Source organism: Aquarana catesbeiana, linkage group LG01, assembly GCF_042186555.1.
Source record: "Aquarana catesbeiana isolate 2022-GZ linkage group LG01, ASM4218655v1, whole genome shotgun sequence".
NCBI lineage: Eukaryota > Metazoa > Chordata > Amphibia > Anura > Ranidae > Aquarana > Aquarana catesbeiana.
Genome location: NC_133324.1, coordinates 32,573,966 through 32,596,788, shown reverse-complemented (window position 1 = coordinate 32,596,788; position 22,823 = coordinate 32,573,966).

Here is a 22,823-nt window from a genome sequence, read left to right as displayed (position 1 = left end):
CTCATGGTCCAGCAAGCATGGACAGGGACGTTACCTAAGTTTCATCATGCACTGGGTGACTCTGCTGGCAGCTGGGAAGGATGCAGGACAAGGTGCAGTAGTGTTGGAGGTTGTTCCGCCACCACTAATAATTCTGACACACCTCTCTTCCACCCCCTCCTCTTCTTCTTCCTCCATGGCCTCTTCCTGTGCTTTGTCCTCGGAACCAACAGTGCTTCGTAAGCGTTCAAGGGGCTACGCATGTACGCAGGCCAAAAGATGCCATGCGGTGCATGAGCTTGTGCGCTTGGGAGACAGGAGCCACACTGGGGCAAAGGTTCTGTCAACTCTGCAGGGGCAGGTTCAGAGGTGGTTGACGCCACGCCAACTTAAGGCAGGAATGGTAGTTTGCGACAATGGCACCAACCTCCTCTCCGCCCTCCGACAGGGACAAATGACCCATGTGCCCTGTTTGGCTCACGTCCTTAACTTGGTTGTGCAGCGGTTCTTGGGCAGGTACCTGGGCTTACAGGATGTCCGGAGGCAGGCAAGGAAAGTCTGTGTGCATTTCCGCTGGTCATATAATGCCAGTGCTCGGCTGGCAGACCTCCAAAAGTAATTTAACCTGCCCGAGAACCGCCTAATCTGTGACATGCCCACCAGGTGGAGCTCAACGTTGGCCGTGCTGCAGCGGCTGCATACACAGCAGAGGGCCATCAATGAGTACCTGTGCGACTATGGTACCAGGACAGGGTCAGGGGAGCTTCTTTTTTTTCCCCACGCCAGTGGGCCATGTTCAGGGATGCATGCACTGTCCTGTCACCATTTGAGGAGGCCACGAGGATGGTGAGCAGTGACAGTGCATGCATCAGTCACACTGTCCCCCTTGTCCACCTGTTGGAGCACACACTGCATGGAATAATGGACAGGGCACTTGAGGCAGAACAGAGGCAGGAAGAGGAGGACTTCCTTAGCTTTCAAGGCCCCCTTTATCCAGACAGTGTCCCTGCGTGCCTGCCGATCACACAGGAAGAGGACAAGGCGGAGGAGGATTGTGTCAGTATGGAGGGGGAGCCTGGCACTCAGCATCAGCAGCAGTCTTTAAGGGATCATTTACAGTCCCAAGAAACACATGGACTTGTACGTGGCTGGGAGGAGGTGGCTGCGGATCATGTCGTCCTTAGTGACCCAGAGGACTCCAGACCGAATGCCTCAGCAAACCTACACTGCATTGCCTCCCTGATCCTGCAAAGCCTGCGGAAGGATCCTCGTATTCATGGTATCAAGGAGAGGGATCAATACTGTCTGGCAACCCTCCTTGATCCACGTTACAAGGGTAAGGTTGTGGACCGTATCTTGCCGTCACAGAGGGAGCAGAGGATGAAACATCTTCGGGAGGCCTTGCAGAAAGGTCTGTACAACACTTTTCCAGAGACTGGGAGGTTACAAACTCCTGTTTCTGGACAACGTGTTGCTGAGGCTTCGGTCAGTCAAAGAAGGAGCGGTGGAGAAGGTGGCCGTCTGACCGTTGCGTTCAGACAATTTTTTAGTCTGCAGCCCCAAGGTAGGATCGGTTCCAGCAACCATCACCAGCGTCTGTTTTACATGGTGCAGGAATAGGGGCAAGATCTGACTTGGACACCTTTCCCACCAAAATCTTCTGGGTTACTGGGTCTTGAGGATGGATCACTGGCCAGAGCTTGCACAGTATGAAATTTAGCTACTGGCCTGTCCTGCATCCAGCATTTTTTCGGAAAGCACATTCAGTGCTGCTGGAGGCTTTGTAACCGATCACAGGGTGCGTCAGTCCATGGACTTGGTCGATCGACTGACCTTCATAAAAATGAATCAGTCTTGGATCACCACCAGCAACCAAGCACCTGATGCTGATGTAACCGAATAATTTTTTTGAAATGTCAGATCCCTTCAAAGACTGCCTATGCTGATGCTGAGTGACTATCCTGTTATTCTGAGTAATTATCCTCTTCCTCCACAATGATCATGCTGATAGCTTGTAAGAACATTTTTGGTTCTGGGCTCCAACTAGAGTATCTGTGAGGGGTTGCAGTGTTGTGGCACCAGCACCAGTGCCTAAGGCCCAATTTTTCTGCCCCTGTTCAACAGGTGCATGTAATTACAATTCTTGATCTAATATTTCACAGCAGGGCCCTGTGAGGGCTTACAGTGTTGTGGCCTCAAAAACACCTAAGGCCCAAATTTCTGCAGAGTATGTAGGGCAGGCCCCTACTTTCAAACATCCAACTTACAAATGACTCCTACTTGCAAATGGAAGGAGACAACAGGAAGTGAGATGAAATCTACCCCTAGGAAGGGAAATTCTCTCCTGTAAGAGTTAATATGGGAAAAACTTTTTTCCTTTCCACTGATGCTTTATCACCAATCCTTGTTTCACTAAAAACCCCACATTTTCAAAAAACATTTGTCATTGGGACAAAAAGTGAAGTGAAATCTTTTGAAGAGGAGCACAGACAGTAAAACAAATGTCACAGGGGTGATAACCCTTCCCTATGTTTTCCAAAAAGCTTAAAATAGATTTTTTGGCTGGAGCTAAACACGTTAAAAATGTACCCGTTCAAAATTACAAACAGATTCTACTTAACAACAAACCTACAGTCCCTGTCTTGTTTGCACCGCCTGTATACTGCTGTTCAGAGTATATAGGGCCTGGGGGCCCCACACCTTTCCTTTTTTAATTTGGGTGCGGGATTCCCCTTAATATCCATACAAGACTCAAAGGGCCTGGTAATGGTCTGGGGGGTACCCATGCTGTTTGTCTCACTGATTTTCATCCATATTGCCAGGACCCGACATTACATTAAAGCCGCAAGCAGTTTTAAATGACTTTTATTCCTTTAAAAATGACATTTTGTGCAGGGACTGTTCTAAGCACAGGAAACACGCGCCACTTTACAGGCAAACTATAGACACCCCCCAGGTACGATATTTAAAGAAATATTTCACTTTTTTTTTTTTTTTTTTTTTTACTTTAAGCATCATTAAAATCACTGCTCCCGAAAAAACTGCCGTTTTTGAAACTTTTTTGTGCATTGATACATGTCTCCTGGGGCAGGACCCGGGTCCTCAAACCCTTTTTAGGACAATATCATGCAAATTAGCCTTTAAAATGAGCACTTTTAATTTTGAACGTTCGAGTCCCATAGACGTCAATGGGGTTCTAACGTTCGTGCAAATTTTTGATCCGTTCACAGGTTCTGGTGCGAACTGAACTGGGGGGTGTTCGGCTCATCCCTAGCTTGGAGCATGTTGTGTGGTGTGCTCCTAGCAGAAAAGGAAGTTTTGCATATATGCGGCCCCAGGGAAAAAAGCCCACTTCTGTGTGGCCGAATGTGTGTGTGCAGTTGGAGGGAAGGGATTAAGAAAAAAATTGACAATAAACTGATTTGGATTTAGAGAAGGAAGGGGGCCTTACACAGTTTTTTAACCACTTCATCCCCGGAACGATTTACCCCCTTCCTGACCAAGCGATACGGCACTGCATCATTTTGACTGACAATTGCGCGGTCGTGCAATGTTGTACCCAAAGAAAATCGACGCCTTTTTTTTCCCCACAAATAGAGCTTTCTTTTGGTGGTATTTAATTGCCTCTGTGGTTTTTATTTTTTGCGCTATAAACAAAAAAAGAGCATCAATTTTGAAAAAAACACAATATTTTGTACTTTTTGCTATAATAAATATCCCCTTTTTTTTTTTTTTCAGTTTAGGCCGATATGTATTCTTCTACATATTTTGTAGCATTTGATCACCTCTGTGGTTGTATTTTTTGTGATATAAACAAAGAGCACAATTTTGAAAACATAGCTATATTTTTTTACATATATTCTCCAATTTATTCTGGGGTCCCTTTAAGTAGGGCAGTGGCCCTTGTTTCTCAACATCAGGAAAGTGGTACTTTGCAAGGAGAGAGGACTTTGCTGCCCTCCCTTCAAAGTCTCCCAATGTTGAAAGGTATGTGACCTGATCTGGTATAGGAAATGGGGGCTGTGCGCTAGCTGTCTCCTCTTTTTTGGCCACCCAGGGTGCATGCCTAGATAAGGATCTGGTTGGAGGATTAATGGGGAGCTCATTAAATTTTTTAGAGCAACTACTGTGTGTGAGCCAAGCTAACAGTAAAAAAAAAAAAAATCCAAAGCCAATATATGTATACTTCTATATCATTATGACATATGTAAGGTGATATTAACCTTTTGTATTATACCCATGTTACCTTTTTATTCATTAATAAAAATATACAATAATGAAAATGGTACTGTTCCATATAGCTTTAACCACATCAATACCGGGCACTTTCACCCCCTTCCTTCCCAGACCAATTTTCAGCTTTCATTGCTCTCACACTTTCAATGACAATTGCGCGGTCATGCTACGCTGTACCCAAATTAAATTTTTATAATTTTGTTCACACAAATAGAGCTTTCTTTTGGTGGTATTTATTCACGACTCCGTTTTTTATTTTTTGCGATATAAGCGAAAAAAGAGCGGAAATTTGAAAAAAAAACAATATTTTCTTCTTTCTATTTTAAAAGAAATCCAATAAAATCGAATTTTGTCATACATTTAAGCCAAAATGTATTCTGCTACATGGTTTTTGGTAAAAAAAAATCCTGTTAAGTGTATAATAATTGGTTCATGTGATCCCGGACACATGTGCGCAAATGATCATGTACAAATGTGCACAGGTGATCACGGATATATGTGTGCAGATAATCATTGGGACATGTGATTTTACTTTTACATATGTGGGGGACAGGTGTTTTTACTATGTGGGGACAAGTGTGTTAACTTTGTGTGTTTATACTGTGGGGACACTAGACTGGTGATCAGTGAGTAAAAAGCTATAAAAAACAGCTCATACTCACTGATCACCAGCCGGCTGCAGCTATCCGCTCTCCTCTCCTCACTGACAACTTCTGTGTGAGAAGAGCCGATTGCCTAACAACCGGCTCTGTATTTACATCACGGTTGTGATTGGACACGGCCGTCATGTGATCAGGAGGGCCAATCACAGAGCCCTCCTGCCGATCGGAGATGCGCCGTCCGGGTGACTCGAGCGCATCAGGATCACGCCGCTGCGCGGGCACGTGAGCAATCCCGCTCCTTCTGAGGGACGTTCCTGAACTCAGAAGGAGAGAGCGCCCACCCGGCCGTTTATGTACAGTGGCCGGGTGGGAAGTAGTTAAGGACCGATTCTCTTTCTGAGATTTGGTGTTAACAGGTTTTCCTGACAGACTCCATGGCAGACTACATGTGGGTTAACCCCGCCTCCTCTCCAATGCTATAGGACCCCACTCCCATAAATTTGAGCTCACCACTAGAGAAGCATTCCTTTATTGTCCTTCTCTTTGGACCTGCAAACAATGCACTTACGTTTTTCAGACATCCAAATCGATCAAGGTTGTTGCCGGGTATACGTCCTAGCGGTGTAAAGATAGCCCAGGGCCCGCTGCGGGCGGGTGTGCGGCTCTAGGCCCCTATATCCAGTGGTGGGGACAGCCTTTTATATGCCCAGGCGAGGAAGCGGTGGATCGGCTGGCAGGTCTGAAGATTTATCTTTCCTCCATGGCAGAAAGTTTTTGTATGTGATCGTCTGTCTCCCGCTCACGTCCCCTGCAATATTTTGTTTCTTTTGCTTTTTTGCTTCTGTGGCACCTGGAACGCAGGTGCATTCCAGGACGTGGCTCCCTCTTCCGGGTTGCAGCCAGGTGCTTTTTTCAGCACATGTGTGATTCTTGGGCGAAACCGAGGGTTGGTTTCAGGCATGTGCAGTATGGCCGGGGACCCAGCGGTGGCGCAGGCGCTCTACAGCAGGTTGCCGTTGTGCAGGCGAGGACCGGGCAGGGTCGTGACGTCATTTCGGCTGGGAATTTAAATTCCTATCCACCCCTGTCATATTGGGGATTCCTGTGGGCTTGCTACAGCTCCTCCATGCACCAGGCTTCCAGGTGATGGTAAGCTCCAGCCTAGGGCTATGGTGCAGGTTGAGGGGGGTTTAAGATGGCTCTTAAAGGGGAAGCTACACTACATTTTGCATTCATTTCTCCTAGGACGCGTGAGTGTTACTACAAAGCTGCAGGATCGTCACCTATCGTCACCTATTTGTCTGACAGGTCACCGCCTCTGTGCAGCCAGCCCTCACGCTCTAGGTACATGGGGTGTGAGAAGGGGGGCTAGGTCCACACTGGTATGGACATATCCCCTAATGTCATGTTTTGTTGGCCCTTCTCCTTTTAGCCCTTCCAGGTCGGACCGTCAGTTTACTGTCCAAAATGACAGGGACCTTGCCAGGCCGCAACGTCAACATTCCTCATCCAGGTCCAGACGTGACTCTCCGTCTAGGCCCACCAGCAGAGGAGATGTTCCCATTCCTCCTCCAATCACCGCACCCACCACTGTGACAGCTGCTCTGATCACAGAGCCTGCTGGGAGGGTGATTCATGTTATGCCAGGCGATCGGGGAAAAAGAGATGGAAAGCCAACAAATGGACTCCCTTGTTGGTGTGTGTGGTGCAGCAATCCCTAAAGGAATGGGATACAACCCGCACGCAGAGCCAGTCCACCACTCTATCTGGCTCCCTGGCTGACGATGCCCAGGAGGATCCGGGCCCATTGCAGCCTTATAATGGCTCCCCCAGCTCTTCAAATAGTGAATTGGAGGGAGATGATTTTGGCTGTGGCTTCGGCTTCACCCTTGTTTCCCTACTAATTAAGGTGGTCAAAGAGACCCTTAAGTGAGAAGATCCTTCCACTCCACTGGCTAAGCAAAGAAAGTTCTTTAAGCACCTGGGGAAGGAACGTTCCATCTTCCTGCTCCTTTCCGAATTGAAGGATATCATTGCAAGCAGTGGAATAAGATAGACAAGAAGACTTCTATGTCAAGCAAAATATCCAGATTATACCTCTTTAAGCCAGAAATATTTGCAAAATGCACCTCTTGTAGATGCAGCATTGATGCGACTGTCACTCTTCCTTTAGAGGACACTGTATCCTTCAAGGACGGGCTTGAGAGGAGAATAGACCAAGACCTCAAGAGAATTTACAGGCTAGCCTGTATGGCTTGCAAACCCGCCTTGGCCCTTGCGGCTACGTCCAAGGCTTTTGGAAGCCTGGACAGAAAATGTAGACTCCGTGCTCAAGGGCATTTCATAAGATCTGGCCAGGGGCTCGGCAGTCCAGGAATTGAAACTGGAAGTGGCCTTCCTGGGGGAAGCTTCTATCGATCTGATTTGCCTGTTGACCCAGACTATGCTATCCTCAGTTACGGCTAAACGGGCCCTATGGTTGCACTCTTGGCTCACTGATCCAGCATCTAAGGAGGCCTGGTGTAGGATCCCCTTTGAGGGGCCCTCATTGTTTGGTAATAGGCTGGATAGCGCCATAGCCTGAGCCATGGGTGGAAAATCGGGTTTCCTGCCCCAGAATAGGAGTCTGTTTGGTCAAAATAAGCCTCAGCGCAGAAGACTCAGTACTGAGAGTCCAAGGGAAGCACGCTCTTACAGGCCCGGCTGATATTTCAGAAGGAATTGGAGCAGAGGTCAAACATCCTTCCAAAATCTGCTAAAAACAGACTTCCAATGGATGAGAGCTGGCTAAGTCATTTTGAGATTGGGCCCACCCAGTCAGATCGGGTGGGAGCACGTCTGCTTCTCTTCCGGCACGTCTGGGTGGCCTCGGTCTCAGACTACTGGACCACCAAGACGTTCTCTATAGGCCACACATGGTCCTTCACCAGTACTCCTCCCCCCAGATTTATCTCCACCCTGCTTCTATGGTCAGAAAAAAAGAAACAGGTGTTATTGTCCTACGTGGATTCACTGATAGTACAAGGAGCCGCGGTGCCTGTTCCGAAAGCAAAGAGTTTCAAGGGGTATACTCCCCTCCCTTTCTTGTGCAGAAGAAAAATGGTTCATGGCACCCCCTGATAAACCTAATTTACCTAAACAAGTTTATAAAATATGAAAGATTCAAAATGGAGTCTTTATCTACCATTCAACAACCTGTACAGCCAGGCGATTGGCTAATCTCAATCGACTTAAAAGATGCCTATTTTCATGTGCCTGTGGCAGAAGAATTCTGCAAACACCTGGTTCAGTGTCAGGCAAGAACATCTACAGTTCACTTGCCTCCCTTTTTGGGTTGACAACCTCACCCAGAGTCTTTACAAAAAGTCCTTCTGGCAGTAGTGGCCTTCATCGGAACAAAAGGGATATGCTTGTACCACTATCTTGGCGACCTCCTGCTACTGTCCCAAGACAAGAAGCAGCTTTTGATCCACAGAGAACAGGTTATCACCACACTGCACGAGTTTGGTTGGCTTCTAAACTTAGAGAAAAGCCATCTAGAACCAGTTCAGCGACTGGTATACCTGGGGGCCCAGTTCGACACAGTGGGAAGCACCATCTCCCTCCCAGTGGAGAAGGTTCCAGTCATCTGAGGGAGAATCTCATGGGCTTTGAGCTCCTCATGCCTAAAGGCCTTACATTGCCTAAAAATTATCAGCATGATGGTCTCTACGAACCCCATGGTCAAATGGTCCCTGTGGAGGTTACGTCATTTCCAGACAGGGTTTCTCCGTCAGTGGAGCTCAGAAGACAGCAATCAGTCCATTCAGCACAGAAATATGCTCATCTGCCACTCAATTGCCCCCTTCTCATGGGTCACAGTCACGACCGATGCCAGTGGTGCTGGTTGGGGAGCCCTTTGCGGGTCAAAACTTGCTCGAGGCAAGTAGGATGCACGTCTTCACAACCCGGGCTTAAATGCCCTGAAACTACAGGCATCCTGATGTACTCTTGAGTTTTTCACTCATTTCCTGAAAGGGGAGTCAGTTTTACTGAAAATGGACAACACCACAGTGGTCTCTTATGTGAAGAGGCAAGGGGGTACTCGGACCTCCATGCTGCTCCAAGAAGTTGAGCCTATCATGTTCTGACCAATATTTCAGCGGTCTTTGTCCCTGGAGTCCAGAACATCCAAGCAGACTTCCTGTCTCGCACACAGTTAGACAACGAGTGGTCTCTTCATGTGCAAACGTTCGAACGGATTCTGTCCTTGGGAGTCAATCACGAAGTAGACCTTTTTGCATCCCCCTGCAACTTCAAAATCAAGAAGTATTACACTAGGGGCTGTTGCAGCCAGGCCTTTGGAGCAGACGCACTGGCAGATCAGTGGAGCTTCAACAGGGCATACGCCTTTCCCCCACTTCCGATCATCCTCAAGTTCTTATGGAGACTCCAAGCGGAAGCAGTTGAGGTGGTAGTGATGGCACCTTACTGGCCGAATGGTTTCCCCTTCTGACCCAGCTTAGCTTCCAGGACCCAGTGCTTCTTCCTACCAGGCTGGATCTTCTTTCTTAGGGGGAAGTTCTGCACCTGTGTCCGGCATAACTAAGACTGATGGTCTGGTTCTATAGAGAGAAAGGCTGGAATCTTTTTCAGGTGTGCTTCAAGAGTGATTTCCACCCTCCTGAGCTTGAAAAAAGTGAGCACGAATAAAGTCTGAGAGGATATGGGCCAAGCTCGTCGAATCCTCATCCTCTACGGGCACATCGTTCAGGGATCCAAGAGTCCAGGATATCCTCAGCTTCCTCCAATCCAGCCTAGATCTGTCTCTATACATCAGCTCTCTCAGAGTTCAAGTCTCAGCCTTCTCCGGAACATCATGGGCGGTTCACCCTTTAATCCGGCAGTTCTTCCATGGGGTGACAAGACTCAGGCCCCAAAAGACCAAGATTCCCCAAATGGCATCTTCCTCTTGTTTTTTGACTAGCTGATTGGTCTCAGTACAGCAGGATCTGCTCCACTTTCTATCAAAGATTTTTTCTGCAAAAGTTGCCTTCCTAGTTGCGATCACTATGCCCAAAAGGGTTTCGGAGATCAGGTCATGAACCTTTCCTGACTTTCTTTCTAGGCTGGGTGGTTCTCATCCCTATGCTCGGCTCAAACCCGAAAGTTACTTCAGTGTTCCATGAGAACCAAGAAATTGTCCTACCTACATTCAGGACCCCGGGTCCTCTGAAGTTCATCTTCTGGATGTAGGCGAAATACTGAAGGAGTACCTGCAAGTTACTTCCTCCTTTAGACACTCTGTCTACCTGTTACCTGTTTATCTTGCACTCAGGCAGTAACAAAGGGAAGCAAGCTTCGTCCAGAATGATTGCGTCCTGGATCATCCAGTCCATCCAGTAAGACTATAGGACCAAGGGCTTGACTGCTCCAGAGGCGGTGAGGGCACATTCCACCAGGGGTATGGCGGCATCATGGGCAGCAGCCCGGCATGTAGCTCCAGACATCATCTGTAAAGCAGCCTCATGGGCCTCCATGAATACTTTTATGTCACATGATTGCATAGAGCCTGCATCTCTATCTTCTGTGAACTTTGGTTTAAGAGTCCTGTCAGTTGATGGGCTAAATTAAATTTATTTTGATCAGCATACCCACCCGTGTGGATTGCTAGTTATTTCCCACACGTAGTCTGCCATGGAATCTGTCAGGAAAATGGCAAATGTATTATCAATACTTACCGTAATTTTCCTTTCCTGATGGACTCCATGGCAGACGGAGTTCCCACCCATCGGTCAAAGAGTTGGCTAGTAACGAAATGCAGTCTCTAATGGTGAGCTAAAATTTTTGGGAGTGGGGTCCTATAACATTGGAGAGGAGGTGGGATTAACCCACACAGTCTGCCTGGGAGTCCATCAGGAAAGGAAAATTACAGTAAGCATTGATGATAAATTTAAATTTTTTTTGCTAGAAAATTACTTAGAACCCCCAAACATTACATATATTTTTTTCTAACACCCTAGAGAATAAAATTGCAGTCGTTGCAATACTTTCTATCACACCGTATTTGCGCAACGGTCTTACAAGCACACTTTTTTTCGGAAAAAATATATTTTTTTTAAATTGAAAAATAAGACAACAGTAAAGTTAGCCTAATTTTTTTTTATATTTTGAAAGATAATGTTTTGCCAAGTAAATTGATATCCAACATGTCATGCTTCAAAATTGCGCTCGCTCGTGGAATGGCAACAAACTTTTACCCTTTAAAATCTCTATAGGCGACATTTAAAAAATTCTACAGGTTGCATGTTTTGAGTTACAGAGGAGGTCTAGGGCTAGCATTATTGCTCTCGCTCTAACGATCACGGCAATACCTCACATGTGTGGTTTGAACACCGTTTTCATATGCGGGCCCTACTTACGTATGCGTTTGCTTCTGCACGTGAGTTTGGCGGGATGGGGCGCGTTGAAATATTTTTTTTTTATTATTTATTTTCTTTTATTTTTTATTTTTACACTGTTCTTTAAAAAAAAGTGTCACTTTTATTCCTATTACAAGGAATGTAAACATCCTTTGTAATAGAAAAAAAAGCATGACAGGACCTCTTAAATATGAGATCTGGGGTCAAAAAGGGGGTCACCTCAGATCTCATAATTACACTAAAATGCAATAAAATAAAGAAAAATGTGATGTCATTTGAAAAAAAAAAGTCTCTTTAAGAGCTGTGGGCAGAAGTGACGTTTTGACTTGGCTTCTGCCCTGCAATGGTATGAAGAAGGGTGGGGGCCTATCTTCCCCTTCCTCATCTCCATACTGAACAGGGAGAAGAACCCGATCGCTTCCGCAGCTATTGACGGCTCCGGTTATTGGCGGAGGGCATCGGAGCGCAGCGAGAGGGGGGCCCTCTCCCGCCCCGATAAAAGTGATCTCGCTGTGAATCCACCTCAGAGGAGGTGCGAATTGAAGAGCATGATCAAAACATTATAAATAAATATGATAAACATAGCGTATCCAAACACTTTCTGCTGTGTCATAATAAGGACCCTTCCCACCTTAAGTTTTGGAGTATCGAACCATACATTAGACACTGGCGGGGGGGACATAAGGTTAGGGCCCTCAGCCAGCTGGAATCTAAATGGATCTTTACCTTAGACACTTTCTCGCCAAGAGGCCTGAACATTGAATTTGACCTCAATTGTTTCCTCAGTGACTTTTAATATTAATATTTTTCAGTCTTTCTATATTTTTTATATATTTATTTTTTTATATATGTATATCCGTCCATATATGTATATTTCTATTGCCTTGGTCTAGTCTGGCCACCTCTTTCTCAGCATTTGTATTTACCCGCAATTTTAATTTTATTTATTATAAGCGCTCACAAGCCCATGTATATTATGATGTACCCGGTATGGCCTTCACCCACAAGTTAGAGGGTTATTCCACTCTTATTTTATTTCATTTTGTATTGTTTTCATTTGCCAACAGTTTTCTGGTTGTATGCTCCCCTATGAGATTATTATTGCTAATTTACTCTGTCTATGTACTCTGCTAATTAGGTTATAGGATTGCCCCTGACCTAATGCCATTAATATGTAATGGGGATTGGGAGATATGTGTCCTCCAACCGCCATATTTTTTACTTTTGTTTTTTTCCGTCCCTGTCAGCACAGATATCTTTCCCTGCCGATCGGGTCTAGATACTTTTTAAACAAAAAATATATTTATATTAATTCATTTGTGTATGTATAGCTAGGCACTCTGCCTTGTATACATTTTTACGTTTAATAGTAAAAATTTCCCCAAATATATTATACATACAGCGTAGTGCTGTTACCATCACTGTTTTTCCCCGTCTGCTGACAGTCCCTGTCATTATTATTGCTGATTGGTTGTCCTATGCTCAGCTGACCAGATGAAATACTGCCCTCTGTTCCACCTGACGATTGCCCGGCTGTTTGGTTGACAACCAACAAAATGGCCACGCCGTCTACCTCCGGGAAAATGGCCGCTACACTATTACCTATAGACTCCAAGAAAATGGCCGCCCATTACAGTCTATTGGTGAGCTATATAAAGACACTGATGAAGTCACGTGGTGTGTGACATCACGCGTATGGACGGGACAGGCACTCTATGCTGACTGGTGATACGAGCTCGCCGCTCATTTGAGATAAGGCATCGTTCTGTTTGTTTTTGATGTGAGTACTTTTTATGCTAATAAAACCCAGCTTTTAGCCGACAATATCACACTATCCTAGATTGTAAGCTCGAGCAGGGCCCTCTGATTCCTCCTGTATTGTATTGTATTGTACTTGTACTGTCCTCCCTAATGTTGTTAAGCGCTACGTAAACTGCTGTCCTCCCTAATGTTGTTAAGCGCTACGTAAACTGTTGGCGCTATATAAATCCTGTATTATAATAATAATAATAATAATAATAATATTTGGGACCTTCCTTTGTTCTTTTATCATTGGTGACCCCCTCTATATCCCTGGAGGGACTGAGCTCCCGCATGAGGCTGTCATTCATAGGATTAAAGGTTGTCGCCCCCAAATACTGGTATTACGTTGGTACCCCGTCACCTGGAAGGACCTAGCCCCTGCACCGGGAGAAAGGGACGTTATTTCTAATACTGGTTTATGCTGTTACCCCATTACCTGAAGGTAAAGGGCCACTACTTATAAGTGTGTGGTGTGTTGCACAAAGAGGAAATATCACTGTATATTTGTTCCAGCTACCTCACCCCCTTAAGGAGGACTGCTATATGTGCACTTTATTTAAGACATTTTGAGTTATTTGTCACAAAGATTTTATGTTTGGTTGCACTAGTCACTTTGTCTATTGTCTGCTTGTTGTGTGCTTGGCATGCACATTACTTGCACTGTTTTACAAGCCCATTTCAAGATTCAGTCCACCCATTTGAATTTCATTTAGGGATTGGGGCTGTTAATTGCACCTTTATTCACTGTTAAATCTTACACATGTTTTTTGTTCACATGTGGGCTGATTTATCTGTTATGTCACAGCTACTAGCTACCATTTAATACTAGCATGATATCATAAGCACTGTCACTTTTAGAGTAATTTTGCATCATTTTATGATTATTGGATTGTGTATTTACTATTAGCACTGTCACTTTGGTTTTATATTTATTCATATTTCTATGTACTATGTTCTTGTTGGATGAGCGCAGCACCATGTTTTAATTTGTTTATCACCTCAGAGACCACTTTTATCTGAAAGCAGACACCAACTGAAGAAGAGGATACTGGGGTTATGGCAGCTAGCTGCTGCCATAATAACGACATTTCTCTTCAAAGTACCGACATATAACGATGGCGGGCGGTCCATAAGTGGTTAGGGTATCCCACTAGCATGTCATGTAAAGGTTTTGTGCTTTTCAATTATGCGTTCAAAGTCAAAATAGAAGACCCTCTTCCTGATTTATGATTGATATGAATTTAGTATCAACATTCACCTCCCATAGACTTCAATAAGGTTGGAGTCCGTGAGCCTCCAGCAAACCAAATCCAGGCAGATTCATTCCTCCTTAAAAAGAAAAAAACAACAACAACAAAAAAAACACAACATCCTACTGCACAGAAAGCCAGTCACATTATTTTATTTATTTTATTTTTTCTTTGAATTTATGTGAAGTAATGTGTGTTGATCTTTATTATGTATGGCACCTTATGGGGGTAAAAGGCATAAAAGCAACAATAACTGGATGTTCAACACCAATAGCAAACTAGGGCTGCAATGTACACATTGACCATCACCGTACAATCCTATCAGTTATTTGTATAATGCTAGTTATAAAAGATACTGTATGTATAACTAAATATTATTATTAGTAAATGGCTTTACTATTCTGCTGCATAATGTGAAATATTGTCATCATATGGTAACCATCCTCCAGAATATCACCTATCAGCGGAATCCAACACAACAGTGATATAAAAAGATTTTTCTGTAAAAGACACAAGAAATACAACATTCTAATTGTGACTTCAATGATCAGGTAAAGAACAGTAAATTCAGATTCCATCCCCTGAGAGATTGTACAGAAACTTTCATCCAATAGAACAAACTCCGGCTGTTCCCTGAAGAAGATGTCTAATAATACTTTACTAAAGAACTGCTTTCCAGTATCAGCAATGCTGAGAAATAAGTTATAAAGATAAGTAGTTTCTTTTGCTAGATATTCAGACAATGTTATATTTAAAATTCAGATCCAAATAAAAAATAAATGTAATTGTTATTAGCATGGAAAATATTGACAAAATGCATATTATAATTAAGGATAAAATGCACTGTTTAATAAAATATCAATAACAATTACAATAAATACTATGAATAATGTACTTTGTGAAGAAAGGTTATGTAATAAAATATGGGAGTTTTGTTCACTAAATGCATCTACAGTACAAGGATAAATACCTTCCTTTTAACCACTTCAGCTCTTACACCTGTACACCACCTATGGACCAGAGCAATGTTTACTTTCCTCTATGAACCTATTGATTCAGCAATAACTTTGTAATAACAAAGTAATGCATATATTGTTTATCGTACGACAAAAATATACTTTTTTTTGCTGATATTTTTAAGTAATCCACAGGCAAAAAAATAGCCATCCATAAAACCCTACTCCACGATAAATGTATAGAAGTGGTAGAAATGGCAACGGACATCAATTTTGTTTGGGTATAGCGTCGCACAACTGCGCAATTGTCAGCTAAAGCGCCACAGTGCCGTATCGCAAAAAAAAAAAAAAATGGCCTTGTCATTAAGGGGGAAAATCTACCAGTTAACCACTTGCTGACCACCCGCAGTACTTGTACTTCTATTTGCGGTGGGAGATGTGTGTCCACAGGAGCACGAATGGAGAAGCAGAGCTGTGCCTGTATTTGTAAATCTAGTTGGATTGTCTCTCCCTGGAACTATTTTTTGTTCCAAGGAGAGAAGAAAGCTATATCACACGCGAGTAAAAGCAGCACATTTGCACCCACAGGTTAGACACATTTTTACCTCTTGATTGCTATTTTTAACCCTTTGATCTACCCCGGTACCCAGTGCCATTAGTACATTACTGCCACTAGCAGCGTTAGATAGCGTCAGGGTCAGTTAGTGCTCCTCCCCGCCAAGGTCAGCTAGGAATATTGCCCGCTTACTATCTGACTCAAGCGACAGGTTGCTGATCACCACCATTACTAATATATGGATCAATATATTGATCACAAACTGAACTATACTAGTACCCCCTTAGTATTAGTGTCCCAAAAATTCAGTGTTAGCACGATCGGCCCCGTTTGCTGCCAGCACCAACAAGAAGTTCAGTGTCAGTGTAATTTCTGATCACTGTCACATGTGATACATTGCACACAAATCTGCAGCATTAGCCTATTTAGGCCTGATCTTTGCTAGCACTAGCAGATTCATTTTATTGGTAGCTGTTCAAGCAGTCCCTGACAGCCAGGTGCTCTTTTTTTTCCGTGAGTTGCACTAGGTACCTATAAATTTAGAGCCCAAAATTACCCAAAAATGTACTCTAGTGAAGAGGTCTACAGGATTCCGAGCATGTCAGATGAGAGTGAAGGGGAAGCCTCACTGACAGAATCCGCCTCAGAATATCAACCTGTAGAGAGCAGCAGCACCCCAACAGGTAGCTAGGATAATGGAGAACCCGACCCTATGTAGCTAGAGTTCTAGGAATGCATGAATTGTCTCATATTCAGCAGGGAGCCAGTACTAGTTCCGCACTACCTTTTGGTGAACTGACAAGCACCAGCAGCCTAGTATAGAGCCCATAGTGTTCTGATTTACAGCCCACAGATTCTGCAGTGCTCATTATACCCCAGTTCATTGCCCAACCTGGAATTCAGGTGGAAACTGCTAATTTTTTTGATCAGTTTTTCACTGAAGATTTGTATGAGCCAAAGTAATTTATATACGAAACAATATATCGCCGCCAACCCAAATTCAGCTCTTTCCAGACCATTTGCATGGAAACCTATTTCGGTTTCCGAATTTAAAACTTTTTTGGGCCTAATCCTCAACATGTGCATTACTAAAAAGAATGAGTTGCAGTCGTATTGGTCCACAGACACGATTTATTATATGCTCGTGTTCTCTGCTGCCATTGCCAGGAACAGCTATGAGATAATCAGGGCTGCTGTTAGAAATCATGGGCCCCGTATAGCCTACCCAATGGGAAACCCCACCCCGCCTTCACCCCCCAGGGGTGCAGCAGAATGGCAGCACGGACTTTATTCGCCTACGTGGAAAACAAAAAACAAGTCCCTTCTCTTCTCCCATCTCCTGGGCCCCTCTGTTGATGTGATAGGGCCCAGGGAAATGTAATTTAAGTCATGGTAAGAAAGTAGAAGTGGGGGTGTGGTGTAGTAAAATCTATTTATTCGTTTAGGCAAAAATTAACAATAAAGCTGCCTTGGGCCCCCTGTTTAGCTGATGAGGCCTGGGCCCAGTAGAACAGGACCAGTTGTACTATCGTATCAGCGGCCCTGGAGATAACACGCTTCATGCGCTTTCAGTGATAACACATTCTGTCGTCCTCGGAGTGACCCTGAACATGACCAGCTCTACAAAATTCGGAAATCTCATAAACCACCTCACTGAAAAATTTGCAGATGTGTATATGCCCCAGCAAAACATCTGCATGAATGAGTCTCTCATTCACTTTACTGGCCGCCTTGCGTTCAAACAGTACCACCCTTGCAAGCGTGCCAGATCTGGGATCAAAATGTGTAAGCTCTGTGAGAGGACAACAGGCTATACATGTCATTTTAGGGTTATGAGGGAAAAGGCAGTGGAGTTGAGCTCCCCGACTGCCCAGACTACATGGAGAGCAGTGGCAAGGCAGTATGAGACATGGTGTCGTCTACTTATATGTGGACAACAGTGTTAATTTTGGTCTTAGGACTAAAATGGTATTTTAGTTTTAGTCCCATTTTAGTCTTCTGCAATTGTTTTAGTCGTATTTAGTCGACTAAATCTCCAGTACATTTTAGTTGACTAAAATGTCCCACATTTTGGTCGACTAAAATCGCCCGGAACATTTCAGTAGTTGCAATTTAGTTTTAGTCAGTCTTTTGACTAAAATGGCATTTTAGTTTTAGTCTCATTTTAGTCTTTTGACTAAAATGGCTTTTAGTTTTAATCGTATTTTAGTCATCTTAATTGTTTAGGTATTCATTTAGTCGCCTAAAATGTTTTAGTTGACTAAATTAACATTGGTGGACAACTTCTATACAAGCGTGCCACTATTTAGACATTTATACAACCTTGGAATTGGCTCACGTGGCACTGTGTGACATAATCGCCGGGGGTTCCCCCAATGGCTTGTAAACACTCGACTTAGAAATGGGGAGAAAGCCTGCTTGAGAAATAATGAATTGCTTACAGTGAAGTGGAAAGACAACTGGGATGTTTTTGTCATGTGTTCCATTCACGCAGATATGACAGTCCAAATTAGCACAGCATCTGGCATTGTTGAGAAACCCCTCTGTGTCCACGACTACAGGCTTAATATGGGAGGGGTGAACTTTAATGACCAGATGATGAAGCTGTACTTAGTTTCCCACAAAGTTCAACACAAAAAGGTACAAAAAGGTGTCTATTTATTTTAATTGAGTATATATAACACTTTTTGTAATGTACAAAGCAACTGAAAAAAGTGGATCCTTACTAAAATTTTAATAAGAAATCATCACAGCCCTTTTGTATCCAGAAAAATCAAGATGCAGTGAGCCAGCTGCATGAAAGGCCTTGTCTGGATGTCCTTTCTGGTACCCCGACCCAAAGAGTACACCAAAAAAAAGTCATGTCTGTAGCAGACATGGAATAAGACATGACACCAGCTTTTTTTGTCCCTTCTGTCCTGACCAACCTTGTTGCTGCATCAAGGACTGTTTACATCGCTACCACACACCTGTGAAGTATTAGTATAGGGTACAACACGGCACAGTCTAGGACACATTTTCACAATTCTTCCACAAAGGTCTTGAAAAATGTTAAATAGTCAGGAAACTGTCTATGGCATTTTGAGAGACCCTAAAATCAGAGGCTGTCCTTCAAAGTTACAAAAAAAAAGTTGCCGTTTTATTGAGTTAATGTTCTATTGATACTGTGTTTTATTATTAACCATTGTTGTTTGCTTTGCAGGAATACCATTTAGCTGCAGCACTGATCTATTTTATTCTGACAGCAACAGGATGTTGCTCTCAGCATACATATGCCAGTGCATGCAGCACTACAGGAGAAGATTTCTCATCCATAGTTAAAAAAAAGAACATATATGCCAAGCATGAGGGGCCTGAGGTGGTCATTGCTTCAGCAAATATTTTTTCTTTTCTTTTTTTGGCACAAATTTCAATAAAAAAGTTGTTTTATTGAGTTAATGTTATTTATTACTGTGTGTTCTTGTGTTCTTGTTAACTGTTGTTTGCTTTGCAGGAATTCCAATCAGCTGCAGCACTGATCTGTTTATTTTAACAGCAGCAGCAGCACTACGGGGGTAGATTTCTAAAAAGAAAGTATATGAACAAGCATTAGGGGCCTGGGATGGTTAGTGGACAGATCGCTCCTATGCTTCGGCATATACATTTTACATTTTTTTGGTACATATTTCTTTATCCACATTTATCAATGTGAATGGCGGAATCTTTTAGGTTCTTTTTTTTCATTCAGCCCATGGGCTGAATGAAAAGAAATAATGTACATGTATGACCAACATTAGAAGTGGGTAAATGCAGGATGGTATATTCTAATGGTGGGCATGCCACACACTTTTTCTGGCAGAGTTTTCTTTATCCACAACAATCGATGTGAACAGAAGAATCTGGCAAAGATTTAAATTTAGAGTTGTTGTTTTATTGAGTTAATGTTCTATTGTTACTGTGATTTACTGTTAACCAATGTTGTTTGCTTTGCAGGAACGCCAATCAGCTTTGACACTAGGGATGAGCCGAACACCCCCCTTTTCGGTTCGCACCAGAACATGCGAACAGGAAAAAAGTTCATTCGAACACGCGAACACCGTTAAAGTCTATGGGACACGAACATGAATAATCAAAAGTGCTAATTTTAAAGGCTAATATGCAAGTTATTGTCATAAAAAGTGTTTGGGGACCTGGGTCCTGCCCCAGGGGACATGGATCAATGCAAAAAAAAGTTTTAAAAATGGCCGTTTTTTCAGGAGCAGTAATTTTAATAATGCTTAAAGTCAAACAATAAAAGTGTAATATCCCTTTAAATTTCGTACCTGGGGGGTGTCTATAGTATGCCTGTAAAGGGGCGCATGTTTCCTGTGTTTAGAACAGTCTGACAGCAAAATGACATTTTGAAGGAAAAAACTCATTTAAAACTACCCGCGGCTATTGCATTGCCGATGTTCTGACATATACTGTCCTCCTATCGGATAGTGTCCGCTCCGTACTGCGCAGGTGCAGTGCTTGCGCAGTATGGAGCAAAAGGAGATGCCGAAAGTGTCCGAAGTTGATCAGCTGACCATCAGCTGTACACGGCGCTTCGGCACTTCTTAGCGATGGCAGTGTAAGAGGGCCCCTCGTGGGCTGGCTTCGCTCGGCACGCTTCGGGCACGGCCTCGCTGCGCTCGGCAACTATTTATTCTCACTCTATGTCCACTTGGATAGTAGGGAATGAACCTGGACATAGGATGAGAATAAAAGCGCAGGCACCGTGTACAGCTTATGATCAGCTGTTAAACTTCGGAGACTTTCGGCGTCTCGTTTGTCCTCCGTACTGCGCCTGCGCAGTACAGGGCGGACACTATATGATAGGGGACTGTATTTGACAAGACACCGACAATACACATAGAAGTTCATTGATAAAAACGGCATGGGAATTCCCCAAAGGGGGACCCCGAACCAAAATTAAAAAAAAAAAATGACGTGGGAGTCCCCCTAAATTCCATACCAGGCCCTTCAGGTCTGGTATGGATATTAAGGGGAAACCCGGCCAAAATTAAAAAAAAAATGACATGGGGTTCCCCCTAAATTCCATACCAGACCCTTCAGGTCTGGTATGGATTTTAAGGGGAACCCCGCGCCAAAAAAAGAAAAAAAACGGCGTGGGGTCCCCCCAAAAATCCATACCAGACCCTTATCCGAGCACGCAACCTGGCAGGCCGCAAGAAAAGGGGGGGACGAGAGTGTGGCCCCCCTCCTGAACTGTACCAGGTCACATGCCCTCAACATTGGGAGGGTGCTTTGGGGTAGCCCCCCAAAACACCTCGTCCCCATGTTGATGAGGACAAGGGCCTCATCCCCACAACCCTGGCCGGTGGTTGTGGGGGTCTGCGGGCGGGGGGCTTATCGGAATCTGGAAGCCCCCTTTAACAAGGGGACCCCCAGATCCCGCCCCCCCCCTGTGTGAAATGGTAAGGGGGTACTTACCCCTACCATTTCACTAAAAAACTGTCAAAAATGTTAAAAAAGACAAGAGACAGTTTTTGACAATTCCTTTATTTAAATACTTCTTCTTTCTTCTATCTTCCTTCATCTTCTGGTTCTTCTGGTTCTTCTGGCTCTTCTGGTTCTTCCTCCGGCGTTCTCGTCCAGCATCTCCTCCGTGGCGTCTTCTATCTTCTTCTCCTCGGGCCGCTCCGCACCCATGGCATGGGGGGAGGCTCCCGCTCTTCTCTTCTTCTTTTCTTCTCTTCTTCTCTTCTTCATTTTCTTCTCTGGGCCGCTCCGCATCCATTCTGGCATGGAGGGAGGCTCCCGCTGTGTGACGGCGCTCCTCGTCTGACAGTTCTTAAATAACGGGGGGTGGGGCCACCCGGTGACCCCGCCCCCCTCTGACGCACGGGACATGACGGGACTTTCCTGTGGCATTCCCCGTGACGTCACAGGGAAGTCCCGTCAAGTCACCGTGCGTCAGAGGGGGGCGGGGTCATCGGGTGGCATGGGTGCGGAGCGGCCCGGAGAAGAAAATGAAGAAGAGAAGAAAAGAAGAAGAGAAGAGCGGGAGCCTCCCCCCGTGCCATGGGTGCGGAGCGGCCCGAGGAGAAGAAGATAGAAGATGCTGCGGAGGAGATGCTGGGCGAGAATGCCGGAGGAAGAACCAGAAGAGCCAGAAGAACCAGAAGAACCAGAAGATGAAGGAAGATAGAAGAAAGAAGAAGCATTTAAATAAAGGAATTGTCAAAAACTGTCTCTTGTCATTTTTAACATTTTTGACATTTTTTTTAGTGAAATGGTAGGGGTAAGTACCCCCTTACCATTTCACACGGGGGGGGCGGGATCTGGGGGTCCCCTTGTTAAAGGGGGCTTCCAGATTCCGATAAGCCCCCCCGCCCGCAGACCCCCACAACCACCGGCCAGGGTTGTGGGGATGAGGCCCTTGTCCTCATCAACATGGGGACAAGGTGTTTTGGGGGGCTACCCCAAAGCACCCTCCCAATGTTGAGGGCATGTGGCCTGGTATGGTTCAGGAGGGGGGGGCCGCACTCTCGTCCCCCCTCTTTTCCTGCGGCCTGCCAGGTTGCGTGCTCGGATAAGGGTCTGGTATGGATTTTTGGGGGGACCCCACGCCGTTTTTTTTTTTTTTTTTGCGCGGGGTTCCCCTTAAAATCCATACCAGACCCTTCAGGAATGGAATTTAGGGGGAACCCCACGTCATTTTTTTTTTAAATTTTGGCCGGGGTTCCCCTTAATATCCATATCAGACCTGAAGGGCCTGGTATGGAATTTAGGGGGACTCCTACGTCATTTTTTTTTTTTTTAATTTTGGTTCGGGGTTCCCCTGTGGGGAATTCCCATGCCGTTTTTATCAATGAACTTCTATGTGTATTGTCGGCAATGCAATAGCCGTGGGTAGTTTTAAATGAGTTTTTTCCTTCAAAATGTCATTTTGCTGTCAGACTGTTCTAAACACAGGAAACATGCGCCCCTTTACAGGCATACTATAGACACCCCCCAGGTACGAAATTTAAAGGGATATTACACTTTTATTGTTTGACTTTAAGCATTATTAAAAT